The sequence below is a fragment of the Scomber japonicus genome, chromosome 14 (assembly GCF_027409825.1).
Source record: "Scomber japonicus isolate fScoJap1 chromosome 14, fScoJap1.pri, whole genome shotgun sequence".
Taxonomy (NCBI): Eukaryota; Metazoa; Chordata; class Actinopteri; order Scombriformes; family Scombridae; genus Scomber; species Scomber japonicus.
This window is the reverse complement of record NC_070591.1, coordinates 25,403,131-25,423,029: the sequence shown is the minus strand read 5'-3', so window position 1 is coordinate 25,423,029 and position 19,899 is coordinate 25,403,131.

The following is a 19,899-nucleotide window of genomic DNA, read 5'->3' as shown; positions in this document are numbered from 1 at the left end:
TGGGAAGTGCTTTTGTCTCATGAGTGGGGCATGGAGGTACAGATAGGCCTAAGGGATTCACTTGAACGAACACAGACATGCTTGTCACCCCACTTGACAAGTGCATCTTAACCAAACACACCTGCCTATGTTGGTTTTTATCGTCCTGCTGCAACCAGTGCAGTGTGTACACACTGCTGGCCTAAGGCTCCGGCTGGGCCATCCATCAAACTGAGATTATTGCACTTATCTAGAGTACATCTCTGAATGAAATGCTAAGGCTTAGTGAAATATTAGGCTGAACAGAAATGTAAGTCAGATAACATTTAATACATGTGTGGATCTTACACTCATGTTTTTCATTAACTGTTGTTATAAACATTGGGTGAATAATTACTGAGCGATGTAAAGGTAAAGGATGTGGAAAAATGTTTGCTTTATTGTATCACAGTCAGTGTTTGAAAATGGATTTCTATCAAATCTAAAATGAACTGGAACAGTTTTTAAATGTGTTTTTGCCAGACATATAATGGAAAATACATTTTTAATATATATTGAATTTATTTAAAGCCACACACTTGTGGGTTTGTGTTTTGGTCACAATTTTTCATTAATGTGGCCATTTTATTTTCTCTTAAGCAGCCTTAAGAAAAATCATCCAATTGAACAGAATCTGACAGTATTCTGCATCAGTTTATAGTTGCTTTTTTATTGACACTTCGTTATGTTGAGACTAAGGACGCCATGTTTTGTATTGCTCCACAATTGTAGGCATCATTAGGTATAATTTTGTACAGATTTTGTTCAAATTCAGCTTGAAATATTTGTTTGTATGTTTGGAAATTTTAGGAACCTTTTCAAAAATGTAGATACTGACTATACTAACTATCACTTGAATATCTCTCAGTGTGTAATGTTGCAAATCTGATTTATGGCATAAATACTAAGCCCTGATGAAGACCTCTGCATTAGGTCGAAACATGTTGGCTTTATTATATGCAGTAGCCAGTTACAATAAAGGCTTTTTAATTTATCTGTTCCTCACTATTTTTTGGAGTGCCTGGATAGATCTTTTTATTGATTTATAGTGGTATTTGTTGCATCAGTGTCATAAGTTTCTTGATGTTCAACTATCTTAGTCACTGGATTTGGCCAAAAAAAAATTGTTTTCCAGAAAATTATAATATTTATTCAAATATATTCCTTGATATATTGAAAATGATTGCAAAATATACATGAAACAGGACACCAGATTTTATCCTAATCTGCCACTCTGACTCTGACTCTGAATTTAAAATATGATTCTGTGGTTTTGCACAAAGTGTGAGTTTATAATGACTGTCACACTGGTGGATCATTCATTATAAAATCTGAAGGTTTGATTGACTTTTGAGCCTCTGTACGGTGGCCAGAAGGGACAAAGTTTTAATGCAAGCAAAACATGTAATGAGGCCACTCAGTGTTATTTACAATCAAAGACAAGAGGTGATAAAGCCTCTCATTCTTACTCTGTTAGAAGTCTTTACACTGCATAGCTCCTGGCTGACTCCCAAGTGTTTGTGATTTATCCAGTCCCATCACCACTCACATTCCTTTTAGAAATATTTTATTATCTGTTTTGGTTAGCAGTGTCGTGTTGAGCTGAATGAAATAACGACCAGAGGCATGCATATACACCACCAGGGTCATGACACTCTTCCTTAATTTGACAATAAGTCAAACACTTTCATATATTACCCTCTATTGGAACATAATACCACTGTGCTGCTCCTTTGTGAGATAAAACATGAAAGACTGCATTCCAACCTCACCTGTATCCTTTTATTACTCTGCACTGGTAGAGAATACATTGGTAAATTAGAAAGTAGTAAAGTATGGACTTGGTCTACTTTCCGAGGGAACAGCGCTGAAGGTCATAAACTGTCCAACATGTAAGTGAACCTGCCTGCATGGCCCGGTCCACATGTTGAACTATATTATCTGTGGCCCCTAACGGCCGCCATCCACTCCGTGCACATGGTTCTGGTTTAGGCCCCTTTCTTTAACACTATATAGGTTGTATTACATTTATTAAACACTTTAAAAAATCTCTGGCTGCAAGATTGTCCATCTGTTGAGGACAACAGAAAATATATGAAAGAGCCATGAGGTGCGTTGGGGAGAGGGGAAACAGTTGTGATGTCAGAGCTGGTCTTAATGTGGTGCAGGTCTAAGTTCTGGACAGATGACTGATTTAAAAGGCCTAGCTTTTAGCCGAGCGAACAGTTAGATCACAGATGAATTTTAATAAAAAAAGAAGGGGAAAGGCACACAAATCACCTCTGCTTTGCTCTCAGGAATGTTTTTGTGCACCGCTTTGATATATAGGTGCAGATGTGCGACTGCAGCGTGATGAGCAGAGCTAAAAAGGGCTGCTAAGCTGGGGAAACATGTCAGCCCGGTGACTCCCTAAAGGCCCTGATTTGTACCTTGTAACCTCGAAAAGAGTAAGTGAAACTAACAGCAGAAAATCTACAACATCCACAACCCTACTACTGGCCAATAAGCTCTGGATATTCAAACACGTTGCTTTAACCACAATTTTGGTATTATCATCATCAGTGACTCCAATTCTAGAAAAAAAACACATCTTAAACCTTCCTACTCTTGAGTCTAGTCAAATAATTTGGGCAAGTTTGTTTTTGCAGGAGGTGTTCCTTCCTGCATGTCAGTCATATTCTGTGCACAGCTCACTACTCCCAACCCAGTGATTACACAGGATGTCCTCTGGTGTACCATACTGGGCTACTAAGACAAAACCGTGCAAAACAAAGCACACAGTGGTTCTTGGTGGATGCAGGGCTCTGCCAAGGCTGCGTGTTCTGCCCAGTCCGGGTGGTTACTGAGCGCGTTGGTGCAGCTAAAGATTCAGGAGCGTCTGCGTTGGTGACCTCAGAATTGCATCTTTGCTTTTTTTACTGTATAATTCTGTTGGCTTTATTGTGCTGTCACATCCTAAATCTAGAATCTAGCATACTGTGAGTGTAAAGTGATATGGATGATATGATAAGCCATATCAAACGCAAATCTGAGCCCAAGGCGCTCCGCAGAAAAAAAACACCCACCTACGCCCTTACTGGGTGTTCAGAACAAAAAAATAAAAAAAACACCAGCAGCTGCGTTGGTGGTGGTAGTGGTAGTGGGCGCGGGGGTTCAGGGCAGGGGGGGGGGGGGGGGGCTTGTTAGTTCAGGTATAAGGGAGACAATGAAATGTGATCCAGGAAGGCTAGTTTTAAGTAATAGATCTGTCAGATGCCAAAATCAAGCGCAGCAGTTTATGTCTATGTCCATGACAGGGTTTTACAACACTGGAAAATTTGTACAGCATTTTCAATTCACCATCCATCAGAATGGCTAGAAACAAGCCATTCAAGTTACAAAGTCATCCACCAGGTTCGTGAGCTTGTATGTATTTGACTGGCCAGTGCGGAAGCCTGTTGGAGGACTCACAACACAGCTGAGTCCCAAGGGAAGGTGTTCTGCTATCCCAAGTTCTTGTTTATGAGTAAGGGTAAGACGGAGCATTAGATGAGTGGATGGATCAGCAGTGGTATAATTTTATCACATTGTTTGAGTACAGGAAGATCTGAGCTTCCAATTTACCAGTTGATCCAAGTTCCAACCATCACGTCATGAGCTTTTAGAGAGCAAAATAATGAGATCACGGGCACAAACATCTGAGATTAGCCCAGTTTTAGAGGGCCGGGTCACCCTTTGAAACAGGGCGAGGAGCTCAGGGTAAAACCTCTTCTCCTTTACATTGAAAGGAAGCAAGTGTGAGTGGGTTTGGGCGTCTGATTGGGTTCCTCCTGGGTGCCTCTTTGTGAAGATATTCTAAGCATGTCAAACAGGTGGTTTCAGAACATGTTGGAAGGATTACATATCCCATTTGTCTAGGGACTACCTTTAGGATCTCCTATAGGAAGAGCTGGAAGAAGTGGTTTGGTGCTGCAGAGGGATGTTTGGGGGAGTTTGCTTAACTTACACACAAACTAGGAGAAGTGAAGGAAAATGAATGGATGGATTCCTCTTATTTCTGTAATATTCAGTATATTTCTGCAAAAGCATGTTAGCATCACAAATTGTACAAATGCTAAACTAGTTTTAAAAATCTGCATAACACAAGGATAAAATAGTTCATTTATCAGTGCCGTTCAAAGAGACCCATATGTTCACCAAATGTACTTAAAACACAAGTCAGCTTAGGGAAATATGAACTTCATGCTGTGTTATTTTCACTTTTAAAAGTCCAATAATTTTTATTCTTAAATATGAATAATGACATATTTCTCAAATGGCATGAGCAAAACAGACTTTGAATGCTCATAATGACAATAGAAATGAAACAACAGCTTTCTAGATTAAAAGAACCGCTACTTCACTAATAATTACAGACAGGGTCAATAACAGTGGAACTTTGTTAATATAAAGTTTCTTGTCAACATTGAAGTACTTAAACATGCATTTCCAATTAATTCAGCTTAGTCAGTGTACATGTATGATCAGGTGCAAATACTGTGTTTGCAACCACCTACTGATATTGTAACAGATATACATTTGCTGTGCTTGCATATTTCATATTTAAGCCGCTAACTAATCTCTCTATTTGCCCGTTTAAGGAGAAACAGCTTAATGTTTTTATTAAATACAATAAACACTTAAAAAAAAAATACAGATATTAATCTCTCTGCGTCCCCTTAGGCTTTTAAATTAGTGCATTCTTACATGCACAGTTTAATGTCAGCAGCACACTCTGAGGTCATGTTTAGCGGGTCAGGCGAGCAGGTGTCCACCCTGCACCCGTATGAAAAGACTCTACCCAGGCCAGAGGAAGCACCCACATGTGTATGCCCCGGAGTCAGCCCCATACAGGATGAAATAATTCATCAGAACTGTTCAGAAGAGACATTGTGAGGCAGAGTTCAGAGGCATGCTAATGACAAGAGCATGTTCGCAGAGAAAAGGAAAACTGTCAGCTCTGAATGAATTGGGAACGGCAGAAAAGGTTAGGCCATTTCAAACTCCTTATATCTTTGTATAATCCATTTCGAGGGCTTGCGAATGTCCAGAAGAAATGGGTGGTTTTGTAGCACATGGTGCATGCATTATGTTGTTGCTTTCTCGGCTTGTTTAGATCTCTTCAGTCCAACGCTACCTTGAGCTACTTTATTTTGTAAACCAGGCTGCTGAAGACGTAATATACCATAGTCAAAATAAAAAAAATAATCACCCGACTGCATTTTACAGTAAAATGATTAAAGTAATGAATGTAAAACATGCTCTAAATGAGTCTCCAGATTAACATTTTTCTAAGGAAGTGGAACATATAGTGTACCAGCATTTGCATAGTCAATAGGAAATATGTGCTTATATGTTAACTGTTACATTCAGCGAGACGTTCATCGTGTAATACGTATACTGCGATTGGAGAGACTGTGCGTTAAAAACACACACAAATATAAAGTAGGGTTTTACCTTAGCCCTACAGAAAACATGAGTGGGCTGGATCATTACGTTTACCAGTCTTCAAAGCTAGGAGCAGAATGGAATCAGCTTATTACCAGTTTCTACAAGGATAAACATCCCACACAGCCACTCAGTCTGCACAGTTTTATAGCAATTTGCCTATATTAAGTATCAAATTAACATTTTACTCAACACAGATAAACATTAAACATAGCAAAGTCAGACTTTTTGTATAGATAAAGATGAAACTACTGATAACTGTGGGTATCTGGGCAAGTGCAGCTGAAAATAACAAAGAATGAACAAGTATATTGAGGGGTATATACAATAAATAAGCATTGATTCATAGGTTTAAATGTGAATGTATCTGTAGTATTAACTTTATGAGCAGAAAATCAAATATGATAATAATCAATTCATAGAGAGCATTCCCTCCCTGCAAACTAACTGCTCAATCATCTAAATGTGTTACTTTAATAGTACACTGTACAGTAGTACAAGAGATCTATATTGTGTATCTTTATCTGAGTAGAAATACTCAAAGTGGTTGAAAATATAGAACTACTACTTCTACTAAGAATAAGAATATGAATAATAATAATAAAAAATCCTGTCCAGGAATAATGATGGTTTACTTTATAATAAATAGATCAATTATATTATCATATGCACAATCAATTCAACATTTCAGAAAGTACATGAATTATTATTTTTGGGGCTAATTCAAATATGTCTGAATTGTGTATTTGAATTTTGAATGTAATTCTTAAGTGTGTATAAGACAGATGAATCTAGAAACAAGAAATCTGGGGTGAAATGTGTTTTGATTTCTGATGTGAGATAATTACTTATTGACCAATATCCACATACAGTATGTCACTATTGGACTCAGATCTAGACCACAATTTACTATTTGCATCTTATTTTGCACATTACTCCAATTTTCTACCAGAAATCACTTAAACATGTGAACTATTTTTGGAAGTATCAAACAAACAAACAGGACTGAAAGTGTTGATGCATGTCTGCGCTTAAAGCTGCAATGTAAAACCACCAGGACTAAATGTACTATATACTGTAGATGTGCATAAGTGCATTAATACAACAGCTGTGTGCTCTAATTGTCCTTAACATTTGTACATTTTACACTAAATCTAGTACACTAATATATAGATCAGAAGTTATCTGATGACGGAGTTGCTAAAAGTCATTTAATAGCAGGTGATGTGTTTCCTCTGCTGAACTAGCTCTATAATAACCATAACTATATCACTTATATTAAGTGAGTGATACTGTATTTAAAATCTATGTGAAGATCCTAAATTAAAATCTAGTCACAACCTTTTACCACCAAAAGATCAATCCTCTTAAATCACTAAAGAAGTATAATGCTGAAGTGGTGAACCTGAATTATCTACCATTCATACTTTCTTCCAAAACCTCTTTTAAAGGTGCAATGTGTAAGAACTGGACACGTAATCTGTACGTTATCATCAAGATATCACAACGTTACAGAGACATTAGAGCTAGCAGTAAATTACCAAAGAAGTGCACAGATCAGAAAGCGGTTGCACCACAGAGATAAGTTACAACATAACTCTGAGTAAGAACTAAATACTTACACATGCCTAGAGGGTATGTGTAAATCATATAAATATCCCACAACTCACTGATGGTGAAACAGCAGTTATTCTACCACACACAGCATTCTTTTTTTGTCATTAATTGCTGCCATTTTACAACACAGTAATCCATTTGAGATCCTATTTATTGATATGATATTTCAATAATATTCCAATATAATATCCAGCTTACTACGATGTGCTTCGATGCCAAATGGCTCATGCTGCAACTCGGTGTGGTTCATCAGATCCAGCTGAACAGTTGATGTCTCATCCGGCCAGCATCTGCAGCAGCAGCCTGCTGCTCTCACAACATTGATACAACTAATAACTCCAAATAGAAGTTATTTGGATGAACTGACCACACATTGGGAAGCTAAATGCTTACTTTCTTTCCTATAATAATATTGAAACTTAATAAAGTGATGTATTGATAGTCCTACAGAGAAAAGCACAGCATTTTTCAGGCTGACTCATCTCCACCACTCAGGGCTGCTCAGGGCAGTGCTACTACTTCTTCCTCTCGTGTTGGACTGAGAGCCGACTAGACACTACAGTGACTCACTATCAGCACTCCGGCACGCATTGGTATCATGAGACAGTAAGGGCTGGACGGGGCCAGAGCTAGCTGGTTAGCATGCTAACTTTAATGGATATAGACGTCTTTGAGGTAACGTCAGAACTGTTATTTCTTCACATTCTGTTGATATTTTAGTTCATTTTTGAATGTTTTAAACTAAAATTATGGCGAAATCTTGAACACTTTGTAAGGATTGTGTTTGTATGAAGGAACATAGAGATACAGAGTGCATCATTAAACTGTGGTAACCTCAGCAATTAATGCCAAAAAGCTGGAATATAACCCTAAATGCTTCCTTTTGCAGCATAATGTCAGGAAGGGTCATGAATGAGCAGATAATGTCCTTCCATCTTTGGCTAATAAACGCCCAAACAGATGACCTTTGTATTCACTCTGCTAAAGGTCATGCAAGTGTGAACCCCTTCACCCTGGAATGACACATTTCAAAGATTACACTTGTCAGGTCAGATGATACATGCCATGATCTGCCATGTACCAGTATCAGTACCCCCAGTAGCGCTGGTGATCAACACTCACAATATTCATGAGAGTAATATACGTTTTTGTGTGTTTTAGGGACTGTGTGTGGAATCAGTATGGATGTGTAGGTGTCTGATGAAGGCATGCGGTCATTTCTCCCTGGAGTCACTTCTCACTCAGGCTCAGGTTAGACACACTGCTGTTTCTGCTAACATTCCCTTCTCCACCATATGTCACTGACACTTTCTAATCTCCACCAGCTACATCTAAGTGCACCGAGAGCCACTACAGTAGAAACCAGATTTAAACTCCTCATATGCGTAAACATACTTGGCCAAAACAGCTGATTCTCATTCTGATCTTCTTATGGATTAACATGTCCTCTAGATGTCATGATTACAGCGTCTTTAACATGTTAACCACCGTTTGTTTGCTTATAGTGTCTTTAGTGTTCAAGTTCAATTTAGCAGTTAGCAGAAAAGTGTATTTTAATAGATATTAGCCCTCGTACTTCTGCGAGGCGATGGCATATTGATAGTTGGGGAAATGATTTTTACATTGTCAGTGTGACAATAAAGGTCAAGGCCTATGATGGAGAAATGCTGAAGTATTGTCTAATTTTTGTGGTATATCAACCACAAAAGGTTACCCAGATGACATTAAGCAGAGCTGACATCTCTGATTGGCAATTTGAGGCTCATGACCTTTTGTGATGTACACAGTTGGTACTGTATTGTGATTTCTTGATATTAAATGAGTCCTTTTAGAGCATCTCTTCCTTGAGAGACTTTTTAAAAATGTATTTCTGTTGTTTGTTTGTTGTTGGGTTTTTTTGGAGATGGAGATGTGTGCTGGTTAAAAGCTTCCTCGCTGTCTCTACAAAACCACAGCTGCCTTAGTAAGAGCTGGAAGGGAAGGACACTCATGTTTTTCACCCGTATTGCTGCTACACAGACACACATACATGGATATTGCAGATCAAGCAGACATGATGCAAACACCGAATTTCTGATTAAAAACTGCCTGTTAAAATAGTTAATGTATATATTAAGTTTTGTGGCTGAACATGCAGCACAAGTTGAGTATATGTTTCACCTTGGCTCCGGTGGGACCTTTAATAATATATGAAACAACCTCTATCCACATATGGTGCGGGCACACCTGATAGTTAATCCCTTAAATTTGAATTGATTCTGATAACAGCGTTGTGCCTTTTAAGCCTTTCCATCTGCTCGTAAATAGTTCTCCATTTTCAATTATGAATATGTTAAAAACCTAATTCTAATGCCTGCGAAAAAAACACACACATTCAAACACGGCTTTTGCCACAAATATGCTATTTTCCAGCAGAAAGGCCAATTTGATGCTCATCATGTGCCCTGGTGTACCTAAGAGCTGTTTAAAGAACATCAATGCAAAGAGGGATTAAATATTCCTGTATTTTGCTAATCATTTATGAAATGCATAATTATCTCAGCCGCTTGTTGAGTGGATTAGGAATCATTGATTCTCTCTCTCTCTCTCTCTCTCTCTCTCTCTCTCTCTCTCTCTCTCTCTCTCTCTCTCTCTCTCTCTCTCTCTCTCTCTCTCTCTCTCTCTCTCTCTCTCTCTCTCTCTCTCTCAGTGTATATATAGTGTCTACCTAACCCTCTCAAACTCCCCAATAGAAATATTGTGGATAATACGTACGTATATAGTTGGCAGAGCTGCACTCCGGTTCATATTTCATGCAATGTGAATGACTAATCCATGAAATGTGTGGGTGGGATGATTAACACAGACACCAGCACTGAAAATATGTTTGCTTTGAAACTCTGAATGTGATATGAACATGAAACTATGAATAATTGGCAGAGAATGGGAGCCTGTGTAGATTTAGAACTCAGAAACGCAGTTTATGACTAATTGTGTTAAGTGAAAATAAAGTGCACTTTTGTTCCTGGGATAATTAGCTTTTGAATGTTGCGAGGGTGATTGTGAAGTCTCTCCTGGGCTCTGCTGCTTTTGGAGTGAGCCCTCTAGCTCTCCCATGGGGTAGAAGCGCTTGTTACACGCAGCCTACAGGCCAGAGGAGAGGAGAGGCAAGGCACTTGTTAAGAAACCAGTGTGTTAAACAACAACTAATCCTCTGCACAACAATATCTTCTACTGACTTGTGTTTATTATAAAAATTTAACATTTTTTCCTAATTACAAAGTTTTTTAAAATGAAATTTAAATGCAAATATTCATCGTAACTTTCTAGAAATGCTGAATAATAGGCACTTCTATTAGATAGCAGTCATTAGCTGGGTTTATAATAAAGAATAATTCTTGGTAAAGCAGATGTGCATGTTTATAGATTTTTTAATACTTCAACAGTGGCAGCAACATTCGTTAACCTTCTTTTTTTGGGCATCATTGCATTTTATTCTGTTCCTCTTGATAAAATAAACAATTTAGCAGTTTGTAACTAATATATCTACATTTTTAGTCATAATAATTTGGCTTCTTAGTGGGTTTTAACAGTCACAGGTTTTAAAGTGCTGATTAGCAGACATTTTCATAGCTGATAAATACCTTTAAGACTTTAAACCTAAAGGACACACATTTATCACAGTTAAAGTTCTTTTACATGACGTGTTTACTTTATTATGTGTGTCTGCACGTTTCCTCACCGCTGAACACTTCTGTTTATAAAGACTTAGTCCAGGACCAGTGTGTTATTCATGTAGCGCTGGATAATTAGCATCGGTTATTGAAACCAAGCTCAATTCACATAGAAGGACACTGATAAAGAGGTTTTTTAGGGAGCGGGAAATTTACTTCCAGAAAGAGGAAAAGGAAGAGGAGGATTTAGGAAAAGCAGAGGACAAAATAGGTGGCAGCAGGGGAGAGAGGGAGAGAGTAATTACTTGATGTAAAGGCCACAAACAGAGCGCCTGCTGTCGCTGAAAAATCAAATCTGTCAGCAATTAGAAGGAGGCCAAGCAGCACTTGTCAGTAGACAATGGAGCAAGAGGAGAGAGGGTTAGCAATTATTAGAGCTGATAGAGTACCTTTATTTATCTAAACAGCAGGTTAGTTGCCCAATCTCCTCCTTTGTCACTTGTTGCATACGTGAAAGGGGCACCACTTAATCCGAATAGTGTTCCTTGTGGCAACCAATGGGTATTATACCCGGGCCAAGAGCTGGAGAGGGCTGCTTTTCAGAGAATGGCAGAATAATCCAGGGGTTGATCTCATGCTCTTGCAATGCTTCCTTTACTCAAAGCGCTGATCAGGATCCCTTTACGTTTGAAGCTATTTATTAGAAGTTTAGGGAGGGGGGGGGGGGGGGGGGTCTAAAACATGTAGTCACTATCAAAGACTTTTGCTCCTTGAAGGACCAAAAGCCCACAGAGTCTCAGGGAAGGGATTTGAGATGTGTGGGGCTTATTTTCATTTAAAGCCAACGGCAAATACGCTCCACTAACTCAGTAGTTCTCACAGAAATAGATCTGCATCATGTAAACTAGGAAGACCCTCCTTTGTTTAGTTAATGAAAGACTGTAATGTTATTAAATGGTGGCCCAAGAGGGAATATTATGGAAGCAAAGGGTTCTTATTAGTGGTTGTTTAGAATGTAAACTTCTCAATTAATGTGAAATGATTTAATACTCTGAGAGAGGAAAAACTCTGCATGTTCTCATATGAGGTTTCACACTGTTGGAAAATATGTGAAGTCAGTTTAATGCATTTTATTCTTAGAAAGTACCCGTAAGGTTTCAGTTGATGACAGTACATTCCTTTGCATATATTTATTGATTTAGAAATGTATTATTTATTTCTATTAATTTCCCCTAAAATTACCTTTAATCTTGGGGGGGGAAAAAAGTTTAATGAGTACAAACCAGCTTGATGGTTGCTTGTGTTTCCAGGGTTGCCATAGAAGCAGTGTAACACTCATGCCAAATGAATGTTTTCTCATGGCGTCTATTAAAAAGGTAAAACCTGTTCATGCTGTTAATTGCATCAGTATCTCTCAGGTGCAGAACACAGAAGCTTCTCTGCAGTTTAACATCAAGCAGCAGGAATAATTTAAGTTTGACAAAGTCAGCAATAGTTATGAAGAAAGAGAAATGGGGTGGGGTGACCATAAATTAGAAGATAAATTGTAAAGTTTATGCTTCTTTTTAAAAAAATCACATGGAAGAACTTGTGTTAATAATTATGACCAAACTGTGAATTAAACTATGTAATTTGCAGATTATGTGAATTCGTCCAATTAATGACGCATGCGTGTGTATATTTGTAATGTTTCTGACTCGCAAGTGCTGAGAAACATCAGCTCCAACGCGGCGGATCTTATTATGTGGTTGATAACTCTTTTGCTGACACAGGCTAATTTTCTCAAACATCCCTCTAACTGGAGAAGAAATTAATACTAAGTTCATTCTCTCAAGTGCTCCGTTGCGTCGACGCTTCAATTAAAATTCAAATTGGAAATTTTTATTAATAATGTTTCAACTAACTTTTGAGAGTAGCAAGAATCTGCTACATTTATATTTGAAGTGGTTGTAGCTTCCAGATAAAAGTCAAAATGTCCCTCTATTATTGAATATAAATATTTTTCATTTGCCTCTATGGAGCATATGAAATAGCCTGAGTCACTCACAATGTGTTTTTGGGGCTAAATTACAGTAAAGTTTATTCCTTTCTGTTTCCTCCTCAGTAGCGCCTGGTCACGCTATCTCCACACACACACACACACACACACACACACACGCACACACACACACTCACTAAACAGCCCTCCTCACTTCTGGCATCTACCTCCCGAATCGTAAAGAGAGGAGAAGGTTTGTGGTGATACAGTCCGATTGTCAATAAAGTATGCACAGTCTAGTAAAGTGGTGTCTTAAGTATTCCTTTTGTATATGGAACCCAGATGTGAAAAATATGAAATCCCATAAATCACTGGAGGCTGATTAGTGCTCTACATTTGGCCATTGAAAAATACATAAGTACATCACTCATGGCTCAAAGCAGATTTCTGGAGATTACAGAGTTGCATATTTTCTAAATAGTGACAGGTTTTAATGTGGTTTACAGAGCGCTCGGATGGGAGAACAAGCAAGCAAGATTCATAAACTGGAGACACCGATGTCTTATTCTTTAAGTCGACGTTTAGGTATTTGCCTGTTTCCCACACATCTAAACATGTGCTGCTGAGATGCATTACTGACATGAGACTGAGCATGTGAAGAACTCATTTGTATTTACTCTCTTAGGCATGAACTTAAAAACTTGCACAAAGCCTTCCTACACATCTATTTATCCGTTTTTTCGAGGCTGGAAAAAGAATGAATCTATTCACATGGATTTGGGAGTTCAGTTGGAGATGTTCTCGTTTTTTTTTCTTCTTCTTCTTTTTTTTTGTGTGTTGGCGGAAAAAATAAATCTAATACTCTTTCCACCTTAATTTGAAGAAAATTTTGTCTGCTTGGAAACTTTGTCGAGGAAAATTTGCGGTCGTGGAGAACACATGAAGAACATTGTTTCTTTTCTTCAAAATGCTTTCACAGCTTAAACAAATTTAATAAGACTTGTTTTGATTGACAGGAGAGCGCTCTCCCACAATGTCTTCTTTTTGCTATCACATTCCTCGTCAGCAGCTGTGCGCCGTTTTTGAATGAGATGAAGACTGGAAATGTGCGCGGCATGCACACACACATTATGGAGCTTGGAACAAGTGGGACTTTTATACAAGTCTCCGTCGGGGCCTCAATGTGCTACTCATGACACATTTCAGGAGGTGTTATTCCGCGTCATTTTACAGTTTTGTGGATTCACAGACAGTCGTATCACGTTGCTAATCTGCCAAGTTTTGAACGGTTTTGCATCCGCGTTCCTGGAGAATGCTCCGCTGCACAGGAAGTGATGCATTTTACATTTCCTGCATGTTTGTTTGTGATAAAAAAAGAAGAACTTGTTTGCATGAGCAGTGACAGCTAAAAGAAAAGAACATCTGTAGCGAGTGAAAACTAAAAGGAAAAGACAGTGCGGTAGCGCCTACGGGCAAGCACCAAAACATATCTCCCAAATAAAACAAGAATTTCCAGATTCATTCTTCAATTCTCTCGTCAGTGGAGATGGTTTGCTAGTTTTTCCAGCGCTGTGTCTGAGTGGTAGTTATGTTCATCAGGTTTCCCAGCCCTCAGTGAGTCAGAGGCACAGTGGAGGTCTGTGCAGGTGGCACGGCTGTAGAGCCCGGCGGGGGTTTTCTCTCCCCCCCCCCCCCCCCCCCACACCCACCCACCCTTCTCCACAGGTGCTTATTAGCACATATAAGCTGCCACATGTTCCCAGCTCGGCCACCGCCCGAGGGGGCAAAATCAGTCTTCGCCCATAATCTTCACAACCTGACCAGGCCCTCGCTCCCACTAACAGGGGCACATGGCGTAGCGTTTATGAAGCACAGCAGAAGTATTACCCCGCCGTTTTCTTTCTCTTTTTTTTTTTTTTCTCTCCTCTCCTCCCTGAACTGCTGGATAACCTTTCTAAGCACCCCCTCCTCCCCCCCTCTTTATTTCCATATTCCAAGTTTAAGGTCAGGATGAAAAGAGATATGGATGCTCATAATACATATATGTAAGAGATATCTATTCTCAAAGGCAAAGAGTAATTCAGTTGCAGACTTTCTCGTCGCAAATGTTCTGTTAACAGATATCAAACAGCTCGGGACTCGGCCAGCAGTTGAAATGTTTTGCACCTGGTCGGCATGACAGAAACCCATTGTCATCTTAACAGCCCCCCACTCTGTGATACATGTGAATGGTTCCGCTGTGTGTACGCGAGAGGGCAAGAGGGGGAGCACGGCTGGATGGGAGCCGTGGGTGTTTGAAGTGGGCATATGGTCGTCGCATTTGCATTTAATGCCCTTCAGATTACTTGTTTTAACTCGTGCTAAACACCTCACTCGGTTGGGGCTAATTTGATGAGGTCATGGTATGACCCTGTGACCCCCTCTCTCCGTGTTCTCTAAGTGAAACCAGCTGAGTCACAGAGCAGGGGGAAGAGGGGATCGGGGATGGGGGGGGTAGGGTAGTAGGAAGGGTCTCCGTATAGAGCGTCGTGGCTGGATTGGACTGACAGTCACTGAGCTGCACTTACCCATCAATCTGAGCGGACACGGCGCTGCACGGCTGGCCTGCTGTGAAGCCCTCTCCCCTCCGTCACAGAGCCCAGCCACAGCTCCACAGCTCCACAGCTCCACAGCTCAACTCCACAGCTCCTCTCCCAAGCAAAGCATCTAGTCAAAACACATTCAATAGACCTGGAAAGAATAACAAATGCCCCAGCTCCTTATCGCTCCACTTTCCACTTTGAAGATGTTTGCAAGGGAGGATTGCGCCAATATACATTCAGTGGAAGGATGTGTGTGTGTGTGACCTGCGAGACCCCTATTAAGACATTTATTTTCCCTCGCATGGCTATACTTTCTTATGTTTCAAAACTCTTAACAAGATGTTTAACTCTACCTTTTCCAACAAAAGCAATCCTAAAATTCGACTTTTTGAATTAGGAGAACAACGTGTTTAGTGTTATCTAAATTAAAAATGATTAAAAGTCAGTTTTAGTGTTTACCGTAATTTTAAAATAATATTAGCATGTTAAAAACAACACAGCCATAAACATGCATAGATATGCATAACGTAAACACATAGGACACACACACACACACACACACAGACACAAACACACACTCCTCTCAACATGAAAGGCCGTCCATACGAATAGTAAAAGCCCTCTTATGGAATGTTAGTGAGGCCCGTTGAAGAACTGATCCACAGCGGCAAACCGGCTCTTTTCTATTGCTCCAGACTCAAGTGTTGTCCAGACTCCAGAGAATAGTCTCGTTTGGTCTGAGGGGCTACATTTTCCTAACCTCCAAGGCCACCGCCGCAAAGGCGCCTCAAGAGAGCCTCTTTCGTGTCAAAGGGGGAAAGCCATTCAACTCAAGCACGGCCTCTGGCTTTTGATCAGTTCACAAGTTACAGTTTTGCCGAGGCCCTTTTTTCATGCAAATGGCAAATCTTCAAACACCGCGCGGAAATACATCTCTTTCGGATGTACCTTAATAGGTAGTGCTTTTAACATGGGAACTTTCACAGCCAAGGACTTGCTTGAAAGCCTCCTCAGAGTAGTGAAAAGCGTGTTCAGCGCCCAGGTGTAGATGGTCCCTCTTAAGAGCTTCTTTTCTGTCCTGAGTTCCTTCCAGCCAGCGGCTTTGTATGTTCACTGGAGACCACATTGACTCCCAATTAAGGGATTAGGATAAAGATTATCAGTAACCATTTTCAAAACACATAACATTTACTGGCTTTCCCACAGCACTTTGGATCACCACTCTTGTTTTGGCACACTTTAACTTGATTGTTATACATGGAACTGCTGTTTCTGAGCACAGAGTGTTATTATAATTGTTGCTTTAATACTCGCAGAATCCAGGATAAACAGTTTTCATTCCATTTTGACAAAACGTCGTTTTTTTTTCCTTAATTTTGTGTGTGCATGGATTATATATTCCACTTCACTCTGCTCAAATCCATATAATCCTAATTTGAGAAGCTATTTGCAGTCTGGGGTTGCATAAATATAGAGCGAACTCTATTCCGAGAGGTCTTTCCCCAAGTGGGTTCAAATTCAAAGGTGTTGGAATGTCAGGTTTTATTTGGGGTGTCTCTGTGTTTCATGTGTTTCTCTTGGCACTCTAAAACCGCCCATTATGCTCCTATTAAAGTTCATGTTGCTGGAATATTGGGAAGAAGAGAGGGGGGGGGGTTGGTTTGAACCAAACTCTCGTCAAGGTCATGTTCCAATGGAAAGAGCCAACAATGCCAGTGCTAATCCCTCCCCCTCCACCGCGCTCTGACCCCATCCCATGGCTTGTAGGACTCTGTGGTGGGAGAGGACAAGAGGCCCTGCTTGTTCCTATACTCAGCCCGGCATTACGCAGCCCAGAGCTCCTGGATTATCTGCCAATTAGCACCAATTGTGCCGGACGGCATTAATGTAATGTTCTATATTTTTTTAATACCGTTTAATTTTTTGCTCCTCTTCTCTCCCCTCCTTCTCTTTGGCCTAATCAAGATTGTCAGCACTCTCTTTTGCCTTTTCTCATTTAAAATAAAAGAGTTGGGGTTTAATTTGGCATTAAGGAGCGTAGAATATGCCTTGCCAGCAGAGCGTTTGTTGGAGAGGAGCGAGTTAGCTGGGAAAAGTGGGGGAGAGAGAAAGAAGGGAGAAAATCATTTTATGGGAGATACTGTGAAGGACTTGTTTGAACAGGCCGCGAGCCTCAGTGTCCTGCTATATTAGCGGGGAAGTCAGCTTTGTGGCAGAATAACGTGTTGCCTCACTATTGTGCCCCCTACGGTGGAAGGGTTTGGTGGGTTTGGATTAGGAGACTCCATTACATTACCCTAATAACTGGATAAAGCCGCCTCATCCAGTGCAACTGATCCTCAAGTATTAGCGCTCATGGCTTGTTACAGCATTTCAGCAGCTGATCTGCAGACAGTTGATTTCTCATTATAAGAGAGTGATAGAAACGCACAGCTGCAGCAGACGGCGCCCGAGCATGCCGTGATGTGCAACTTTCATCTCAGAGCAACTTTGTTATTTATAAGAGAATTCCAAGAGACTATTACTGTCGTTTCCCACTGATTTAGACTGGCGTGGCAATAAACAGAGTCAACAATCCTCCCCTCAATTTAAGAAGCTAAATGATAATCTTTAGTCTGCTATGAGGGAATTTCCACTGAGGTAAATTTTAAGCACCACAAAAAGTGTTTTATACTCTACAGATAATTGAGTCTGTACTATCCATAAAAGTAGTTAATCATTATAAACCATGGTAGTTTCTCACAGTTTAATTACATATCAGTTGCAGGTGTTAGGGCATGTCAGAGGCTGCATTATGAGACTCACAGGGTATTTTTATTGTGATCTTTCTTTCCTCCCAAATAGTCTCATTTACCTTATATAAGCTGTGTTGAGTTGTTTTCACACACACACAGAGAGGAAAAATAAAGGCAGGGAAGAAAGAGGGAGAGAAAATGAGAAAGTGAAGGAAAACTGTGCTTGAGATGAGCAGGCCGAGCAAGAAAGCGATGAAGAATATATTTTTTTTTCATTAAAATGCTAAATTTTTGTCATTTTAGATCAAAGTGAATTGATGGAGAATGACCTTCATTACAACGTTTGAACATATAAAAAAGCGCCGGCATGAGAATGTGGCAGAGGAGCGAACAGATTACATATAAAGCCCAGCTTTCTTTGATGTTAACTGTCCAGACCAATTAGGCCCGAGGACATGTGTGAGTCCTGACGCTTTCATGGATGGATTCAGGTTGACTCTCTGTGTGCTGCAACCACACACCAACTCCCAGAAATTTAGTCTAAATTAAATCACATCTTTGACTGTGATTTTTAAAATATGAAATTATTTGTATTAGTAGTAGAGGTAGTTGGATTTGTAATATTAGGAGTAATACTAGTAGCTCTTGTTTAATACACATGTAGGATTTGAGGAATTATCAAAGTATCCACAAAAATATTCATCCACGCGTACATTAGAATATTCCTACAGCAAAAGTCATCTACATCTAAGTTACAAATAGCAACTTGAATGAATCCAGGGTGTAAACTATTAATGTTAACTCTCCTTACATCCACTCACAGTGTGTCCGGAGGTATGGCTGCTGTATGGGAGGAGCTCAGGTGAGGCCAGAGGCCACTGGTCATTAGCGATCCAGCTTCCCTTCATAGTGTTAATATGGGGTCAGACTGTGGACTAGAAATCCACAACTGCAGCTGGGACATTCAGTGTCTCCACGGCTTGCTGTTTTCACTAGTGCAGTGAAAACAATCCGCCTGCTGTTCCCCCCGGTCCGCCAGGCTGACCTTGCCCTTGGGCCACACCACCGTACACCGCCCCAGCTGTTGTCACTCTGCAGCCGGGGAAAAAAGGCCCACGCCGCCTCGCCTGCCCCCTCTTGCTGGGACCCTTTTTCTTTGCTGTGGGCCCTTCCTGAAGTTTCGCTAAGGTCCTAGCTCCCCCTGTTTGATTACGACGCAGGCCAAACACCAAGGTTTGCCTCCGCCCCGGTCCTGCGGGTTTGATTCAGGGCCTCCAAATGCCTTTTAGATCCCTAATCCTAAACACTTAAGCCCTTCCTGATGGGTTCAGCTCCAGGTCCCAGCGATTTAACCAATCCAAATAGTGAGAGCACTGAGGGGTCGAGTTCGGCCCAAGCAGCCTTTTGCCCCTTTTTTCTTTTAATTCAGTGCATTAACCCTTTCCCATTGATTGAAGATCTATAGATGCAGGTGTAAAAACATGGCTCACTCTTATATTTTAGGAAACATTTCTTCAAACTCCTTTTTTACGCCGGCGCTGACACTTTGGTCTTCATTTTATGTGTAGTGAATCCCTCTCGTTCAGTCAGAGTTGCTATAAAGTATGAACGCAGATGAAACAGCTTCTCTGTATAAAGTTATCAGTTTCTGAGATTACTAGATTGTGAAAAAATGATGTTGATAAAACTTAAAAAGCAACCAATGTCAGATCTACTGCTGCATCTGTACGAGCTGCAGGCTTTTTTAACAATCTAAAACAAAAAAGAAAGTTTGCAGCGCACTTCTTCTCACCGAGCGCATACGTTGGTTTAATCTTTCCCATTTTCCCCTGTGCTGTTTAAGTAAACAG